We start from the raw sequence: 7,500 nt of genomic DNA on the forward strand, positions 1-7,500 counted from the left end.
TCTCAGACCTGAATGTCTAACCGCAATACTTGCAATAGAAGGATCCCCGTAAATGACGTCCAAGTGTGAAGAACGGGGTTTAAGTAGGGCAACTGTGTAACTCTTTGTCTTTAATCGTATAGTATGGAGGTAAGTTCTGACTCACTGCGATATGGTTTCAAATCCCACTGGAATCAACTGTCTTCATCCTTTCAAGATCTATTTAAAAATGACTAATTTAGAGGGTTGTATTAGTTGGGCAGATAAAGAGAGGATCGGACAGGGAAACTTGTGCTTTCTTCTTTTGGTTCAATACGTTCTCAAGTGCAATATCCGCACAGTCGATAGGCTTTCCTTGGTAATCTTAACATTTTAGAACATTCTCCTCCCTTCCTGTTACTGGTGGATGAAGGGAGGAGAATATCCTAAAGCCAGTTACCTGGCTAGAATGCACACTGGACTCCATTGATTCCACACAAAGTGCAACATGGTTCTATTCGACCGGGTGACAGAATGAATATACCACCCAAGTATATCATGTTGAACGGTAAGTAGCTTGCTTACGAACCACGTGGTTCCGGGTTCGGTTCCACTGCGTAGCATCTTGGGCAAGTGTCTTCTACTGTAGCCTTGGGCCGAAACAAGTAAAAGAGTAAAAGAGATATGTAGTTGACACTATTTCCGAAAGTATAAAGTTCTTAGCACCTCATTAAGAATAATTTATTTGGATCTGATCTATCCTTCTTGATCAAACAAATATAAAGCTAATTAAAAAGTAGACAATTATTTGAGAGAAAAATTCAGGACCAACACTACCTAATGAGAAAAAAAAAGGCTTTTGTAAGTTATCTGTAATTAAATTTCGACATGATAACGTAGATAAAACTCCACATCTGCCTCAGACAATGTGAATTTGAAAAATGACTAGGAAATAAGGCTGTCACTTGCTAGCGCTCTCAATGTTGTTTCTAGAAATTCTGATGCATAAATTTCCATGGAGTGGAAACTTCAGCTCAAAATGAATGCATCAAAATGTTTCGTTAGTATCATATCCCAGCCAAAACGTGGATTAGTTTTCCCGGGTATATTACTTCCTTACTAACTTTTTATTGCTATTAGCCCAGGTAAACACTGAGCTAACCAGGAACTAATAACGAAACGAAAAGTAAATATTCGATCGAAAGCATTGAAACCATAGCATTGAAACCAGCCGCGTCAAGTAAAACGCAATTTCAATATTCTTTTTTATTTTGTATAAAGAGAGCATGTTCTTTAACGAGAAATTAATGGTTATTTTTATAATGTCCGTCCTGGAGAGGCATTAAGTTGCTACTCTCACACTAATTAACCAATTTCATTAATTTAATAACTAATTTACGATATCTATATTAAAACTTGTGTCCGGTGACACAGATATTTCTGCGAGGAATTTTGTCTTCTTCTTAAGAATAACGATGAACTGTCATCTAGGATTTGAGCCACACGTCTCTTAGTGACTGCTCAAGCATAACAATCGTTATTGTGACGCTGTGACTGACAGATATATTTATCTTCCCCTTATGTAGCAGTCGCCTCACATGTCAAGTCGATTATTTTCCTAGGACGGTCTCGTCTCTCTCATCATATATGCGTATATGTGTGGTGGTATGTGAGTATGTGTGAAAGTGTATATATATATATATATATATATATATATATATATATACATACACACACATACACACACGCGCACACACACACACACACATGCACACCCGCACACCACGCGAATGTATATGTCATTCCAAGTTGCGTGTTCTAGTTTGTAGCATATAAGTCTACTCCCAGCATTCCCTGTCGGAGAGATTGCATTAGAAAGAAACAAAACATATGTATAAAAATGTTACGTGAAAGTATCGCCTTGCTGTAAAACCCTGCAATCTTGAAATATATCCGATGTCTCTAAGAAAGGAAGAAAGAAAGAATGAAACAAAAGAGAAAAGAAATAAAGAAAGAAACACAGAGAAACAAACAAAGGGTATAATACATTTCTTGTCTGCCTTTGCCATGTTTTCTTCACCCAAATAAGAAAATTTCAAACTATTTTGCTTCGCTTTGTTCCCTAATTTTCTCATACATATGCTTCTCATAACTTTTCCTCATAGACTGATCACGTGTGTGCGCCAAAAAAATGCTGCAAACTTCCTGTATAGTCAAAACAACATCCTTCTTTATTCCTAAATAATATAGACGCAAGCATAGATATATCTAGATATAGTGACAGAAATAACTAAAAGACAGACATATTAAAATCATATAAATATACGTTTTTAACTACAAATTCCACACAATTTTGCCATGGAAACCTTCGTAATATCATTCCTCCTTCTAGGCGTAGTAACTAAATTTTCATTAACCCATAACCCCGTTCCTTAATAAAATTACCACATTAGCTAGTAAGTTTAATGGATACCTTGGCTCGGACGTGGTGGCATAGCTTTAACCTTAATCTATTCAATCAATGATAAAGGGGGTTTCTACCCCGTATAGTATCCGTGATGCTGGACTGCCTATATAACAGAACAACTGCGATCTCCGCACTGGTCAAGTAAGGATTATTTTGATTTTCACAAACGGCGCTGGCGTTGCTTTGTGGAAAGCAGTTTGCTTCCCGACTGCATGGTCCAGTGTTCAGTGCAATTGTGTGACGCATTGTGCTAATGCCTTCGACTGTAGCCCCGGGATAACCAAGGTATGTCAGTGCTTTTGACAAGCGGAAACTAAAAGAAGCTCGCCTGTATTTATATATCTATATGTGTGTGTGTGTGTGTGTGTGTGTGTGTGTGTGTGTGTGTGTGTGTGTGTGTGTGAGAGAGATCCAGATGGTATCAGTATAGAAAACACTTGGTAGCGATCAAATGATTCGAACTCCGATGTCTTTACGAGGGACGATTTCCTCGAGGTAAAGATAGCTATAAGAGGAACCAAGGTGAGCAGATATGGAGACAATTATGCGGATTAAAAAAAATGAATGTAACAGCTTGGGATTGATTTAGAAAAAGCGGGAAATAAAAGTCTGAATACTTTAGACGATGAATATTTAAGAATAAATATATAGATATTTATATTGATAGATCAAATTTATACTGAGTACAAACGACAGGGAAAATAATTAAAGGTGAATTAACAAAAGGTATTGTATTTGTATTTTATTTATCGAGCAAACTCAACCGCGACAGTATTTGAGCTTATATGCGATATATATATATATATATATATATATATATATATATATATATATATATATATATATATATATATAAATATATATGGTTATGAGCGATTGTGGTGTTAATTAGACTCAGAGGTTTCAGGTAATGCTGAGTAAGTGCTATGGATAGACCATAGTTAAGCTCCAGGTTCGGTGATTATGCGAATAAGGGGTCCAACGTAGGTCATATATCAGCGTGTGAATATAAAAATTTAGTTTTCGTAATGAGATTAAAAAAAAAACCAAGGCTGTCTGCATTATAGAACATTTATAAGTATATAAACTAATACACCTGCTTGTTGATTATACACCTGTCTTCGTCTTTTGTTTTTCTATAAATTTCAGCTATATGTATGTATGTATGTATGTATGTATGTATGTATGATTAAGATGTACAGAAAAGAAAAGTCACAAGCAGATGAGGGAAAAATGGAAAAGTCTTTGACGTTTCGAGCCTACGCTCTTCGACGGAAAGAGACAAGAGGGAAAAAGTGGAGAGGGGAAAAAAACGGATAGAGAAGAAAAAAGGGGTCGGGATTGACGGCACATATTGAGATGACTCATATATATATATATATATATATATATATATATATATATATATATATATATATATATATATATATATATATATATATGTATGGGGAGGGGATTGTATGTGTTTTATATGTATATAAATGCATGTATACTTTTATACTGACATACATGTATGTCTATATATACATAATGGCGTATATAGTATGCGTTTCTTTTCCTTGTGGTAGAATGTAACGTACCTAACATTACAGTATATGTCAGGCGCACCAGGCATACTTATATCATTTCTATCTCTATATTCATGTTAAAGTGCATGAGATTCCAGATTTCGTCGAGATGTAGTGAGAGTGAAATATTTCCCATAATGCTTTGTTACGTGCTGAAATTCTGCTAAATATTTTCTGTTCTCATTTCTTGCCATATTTTTCAATGCGCAACAAATTCTACAGCTTGTCTTCGTTAGAAACTCTCTGTAGAAGAACTAAGATATCCTGTGTTTCAAGCACACGCTACATACCTGCACATACTCACATGCTCTGTCAAACATATATATACAATTATATCTTCATATGCACACAGTAATATAAATGTGTTCATACATTCACGCATGCACGTGCATATGTCCATAAAATTATATTTGCCCACACAGTAATCCCTCGGCTGTCGCGGATATTACATTCCAAAAACCCCTGCGATAGGGGAAAATCCCCGAAGTAGAAGCAGTACTCTACTGTAGATTTTTTATTATTATCTTTAAAATTTACATATATTTATTTTATCATAAATGCAAAACAACACCACACATTCGTCTCCCGAGTTTCGTTTTCCATACAGTATGTGCGATTTTTCGACATCTCATCTACGGTACACTACGTATTTTCTTTTAGTATATTTTAATTAATGTGTTATACAGTGCCGTATTGTACTCTATTTTTATTAATTGATTTATTAATTTTTAGGCATGAGAATGTTTATTTTGCCAGGCGGCGAGCTGGCAGAAACGTTAGCATGCCGGGCAAAATGCTTAGTGGTATTTCGTCTGCCGTTACGTTCTGAGTTCAAATTCCGCCGAGATCGACTTTGCCTTTTATCCTTTCGGGGTCGATAAATTAAGCACCAGTTACGCACTGGTGTCGATGTAATCGACTTAATACCTTTGTCTGTCCTTGTTTGTCCCCCCTTCTCTCTCTCTCTCTCTCTATATATATATATATATATACATATATGCGGTGCTCCAGCACGGCCGCAGTCAAATGAACTGAAACAATTAAAAGAATAAAAGAATATATTCCTATGTACTTTCAGATATTCTGGTATCAGTCTATGTTCTGTGTTTCAGCAATGAAGTTTTATACAGGTGTGATAATGCATACTTACCTGTGGTATTGCTTTAACTTTCCGTGCTTTCCTCCTGAATCGTTCAAGCTATTCGTTCGATGAGATATCAATAATGCGTCTCCTTTTGCGCATGCTCATAACACATACGCATGCGAAGAATATCAACTGGTGCATCATAGCAATGATTAATTCTCCCTGTATTTACTAGAAAAATATCTCCATCGTAACTATCTACATTATGCAATGCCTAAGCTGCACTTCGGTTGCTGATGGGAACTCTAATGAGTAAGTTATGAGAAACTTGCATTAGTTATTTACAACCCAAACGGTTTAAAGTACGATATTTATTTATTTATTTTAACTTATTCATATCAGTTTATTTATTTATTTATTTATTTATTTATTTTACATGCTACATTTCTTCAGTTGGACTACATTGTTTTTGTTGGAAATTGATTCATTCATATCTTAACTAAATAAGTATGCAAATACGTGCACAAACACACGCGTATACATACGGACTAACACACACAGACACACACATGCTCGCATGCACGCACGTGAGTGCGTGTGTGTACTTTACTATTTTGAGAATGAAATATTACAAATAAATTCACGTCCTCCTTTCTCATGCAGACAGGAATACGAGCAAGTGTACGTAACAGCCGTAATCTGTTAAGTGCTGCTGGTGCTGCTGCTGCTGGTACTGCTGCCGCTACTACTACTGCCGCTACTACTACTACTACTACTACTACTACTACTACTACTACTACTACTACTACTACTACTACTACTACTGAGAATGATGGGTATGATGACGAGGACGACGACGACGGTGATGATGATGATGATGATGATGATGATGATTATGATGATGATGATGAGGAGGAGGAGGAGGAGGAGGAGGAGGATGATGATGATTTTTTTTTTTTTTCCCCCCATAATAGTATGAGATAAGAAGTATCAGATGATGATTATATATCTGTGTGGGGATTTACCTAAAATCTTGCGGGGATAATTGTGTGCAGACAAGATTAAAAAAAAAAAAAAATACCCACAATACATAGACCTCCTCATAGAGCAGTACAAGGAAGCCTAACAGCTAAGATCACCCTAAAATCACCAAGGGCAAATGCATTCCCACTCTTATCGTTCTCCTGTTCACAGTAGCATTTTTGGAGTAATTTCATCACAGCCAACCATTTTTTCGTTGTAGTTACCCTCATTTTGATAATGCTACTTCAGAAAAGCACTTTTCTGTACATCCTCATTTTTCTTTCCAATTGCAACTTGAAAACGTCGAAGAGGGTTTGGTTGAAGTGGAAATTATGAACCCTCAATTCTTTCAATAACGTCTACGTTACAAGCTATTTCGCCGTAGCGATGAGATAGAAGGAAAATTCTTGCTCAGTTCTAATAAAGAAAAAAGCTCGTTCCCATTCAATATATCATGAAACAGAATTGCCGCGCACGTGACAGCACGTCAGGGACATATCTCCACAACTCAGCAATACTCAAACACTGCATTAGTGTTTGCAGGACGGCATCCTCAGGCTGGTCTTATCTGAGTCAGCATTACCTGGCGGTAACTCCTTACGCCTAGGCTTCATCCGAAATGCTCCTCCACACCATTGCCCTGCCAATGATTTCTAGAACTTACCATTAGTAATTCCAGGCATGTAATTCCATCCGATCAGTTCAGCCAATTCGGGCTTCTAGATTATTTAAGTTTCCCCGTAGTTGTTAATGCTCATAACTATCGCAAGTCCGCTATATATTTCCATTTTTAATTGGACATTTTTAATAGGGCCGTTTGTCCAGCACGACATATCTTTTGCCAGATTATATAGATTTGCCTCTCCAGATGTTATGATGTAAGCCTACCGTCTTTTCAAATAAGAAACTCCTTTTCTATCGTGTCCTCCTTAGCGTTTACCTATTCATATAATCTTTATATCTCTTCTTCTAAATGTACAGAATACTACAATTGACTGGTCCCCTCGCTGGAAATACATTGAGTAAATTTTAAGCTGTTCTAATGTATAGCAAATTGAATTACATACGAGACAAAAAATATTAAGCATCTTCGTTGTTAATGATTTTGACTTCGTTTTCTACATTATTTAATTTGGCTCTAAGACGAGATTAAAAGAAATAATTTCATAAAGCTCAAAATCTAAGTCTATGTGAAATATTTGTTGTGGAAATGCATACGTCGTGCTAAACATACAACCCCTCTTTGTGTAGGCCTTGAATATGTAACAGGGGCCTATCTAAAAAACTGCATGTTAGCACTAGTATGCTTACATGCATACATACATATGTATATATATAAATATACGCACAATACATATGTATGTACCTGCATATATATATATATATATATATATATATAT

General features: G+C 36.1%; 1 long non-coding RNA gene across 4 annotated transcripts in view; it reads right to left on the minus strand.

Annotated features, from left to right (window-relative positions):
- Positions 1-7,500, minus strand: part of LOC149133398 (uncharacterized) — a 56,981-nt gene that overhangs the window by 43,832 nt on the left and 5,649 nt on the right. Inside the window, exon 1 of one of the 4 annotated variants that reach the window (XR_016243720.1) lies at positions 5,144-5,367. The exons of the other annotated variants lie outside the window; for them this stretch is intronic. This is a non-coding gene — a long non-coding RNA (uncharacterized LOC149133398). Of the gene's footprint in view, positions 1-5,143; positions 5,368-7,500 lie in introns of those variants that run through there. 4 annotated transcript variants of the gene reach the window in all.

The sequence above is a fragment of the Octopus bimaculoides genome, chromosome 11 (assembly GCF_046866305.1).
Source record: "Octopus bimaculoides isolate indiv1 chromosome 11, ASM4686630v1, whole genome shotgun sequence".
NCBI lineage: Eukaryota > Metazoa > Mollusca > Cephalopoda > Octopoda > Octopodidae > Octopus > Octopus bimaculoides.